The 1346-nt window shown below is 44.9% G+C and overlaps 1 pseudogene across 1 annotated transcript; it reads right to left on the minus strand.

Annotated features, from left to right (window-relative positions):
• Nucleotides 1–429: 429 nt before the first annotated feature.
• On the minus strand, nt 430–925 carry LOC307056014 (ragulator complex protein LAMTOR2-like; annotated as a pseudogene). Its single transcript has one exon. The product of its transcript is annotated as a ragulator complex protein LAMTOR2-like (transcript).
• Nucleotides 926–1346: the final 421 nt, after the last annotated feature.

Here is a 1346-nt window from a genome sequence, read left to right on the forward strand (position 1 = left end):
ATTTTTTGTTCTAGTCCTGTGAAAAATGCCATTGGTAATTTGATAGGGATTGCATTGAATCTGGAGATTGCCTTGGATAGCATAGTCATTTTGACAATATTCATTCTTCCAGTTCAAGGACATGGTATATCTTTCCATCTGTTTGTGTTGCCTTCACTGTCTTTCATCAGCATCTTATAGCTTTCAGAGTACAGGTCTTTTGCCTCCTTAGGCAGGTTTATTCCTAGGTATTTTATTCTTTTGATGCAATGGTAAATGGGATTGTTTCCTTAGTTTCTGTTTCTGATCCTTCATTGTTAGTGTATAGAAATGCAAGAGATTTCTGTGTATTAACTTTGTATTCTGCAACTTTAGTGAATTCATTCATGAGCTCTAGTAGTTTTCTGCTAGCATCTTTTTTTTTTCAAGACAGGAGTTGAAGTTTATTCTTGGGAAGAACAAAGTCCCCCCAACCCTCCACATCCAGGAAGGCTTCCCCAGGAGGCCCTGCCCCTCCAAATGGTCATCTCTCTTTTCTGAACCCCTGCTTCCACCAACACCCATTACGATGCTGCTACTTGGGTGAGAGGCTCCTCCAGGTACTGCACCAAGGCCTGGGCCTTGGCCTTGAGCATTCCAAAGCCAACAATCTCCTTGGCATACATGCACAGTAGAAGGTTGAGTGAGCCACTTTAGTGATGGCTACATGGCCCTCCATGCAGTCCATGAGGATGAATTTGAGATTGTCTTCATTAAACGCTTGGTTCCCGTTCCGGTCGTAGGCCGCCCAGACGTTACTGGTGATGGCAGCGGTGACCCGGGCATCCGTATCCCTGTAACCGGAGTAGGCCAACAGAAATCCCTTGTTATTCAGCAGCAGGGTGCTGTGGATGCCTCCAGTGTTGGCCTGGCTTAGCACCTGGGTCAAAGCCTTGGGACGCAGCATGCCTGCGGCTCCTATCCCTGGGCTTTTGCACCCAGATCCCCGAGTTTCCTACTGCTGCCCTCTGCCTGCCGCTTCCCGTAGTCCAGCTGCCCTGCTCTGGAACGCCCTTAGCATCTTTATGATCTTCTATGTATAGTATCATGTCATCTGCAAAGAGTGACAGTTTTACTTCTTGTTTTCCAATTAGGATTCATTTTATTTCTTCTTCTTCTCTGATTGCCATGGCTAGGACTTTTATAACTATGTCGAATAAAAGTGATGAGAGTGGACACCTTGTCTTGTTCCTGATCTTAGAGGAAATGCTTTCAGCTTTTCACTATTGAGTATGATGTGAGCTGTGGGTTTAGCATATATGGCCTGTATTATGTTGAGGTAGGTTCCCTCTATGCCCACTTTATAGAGAGTTTTTATCATAAATATG

Source organism: Hyperoodon ampullatus (assembly GCF_949752795.1).
Source record: "Hyperoodon ampullatus genome assembly, chromosome: 1".
Lineage (NCBI taxonomy): Eukaryota > Metazoa > Chordata > Mammalia > Artiodactyla > Ziphiidae > Hyperoodon > Hyperoodon ampullatus.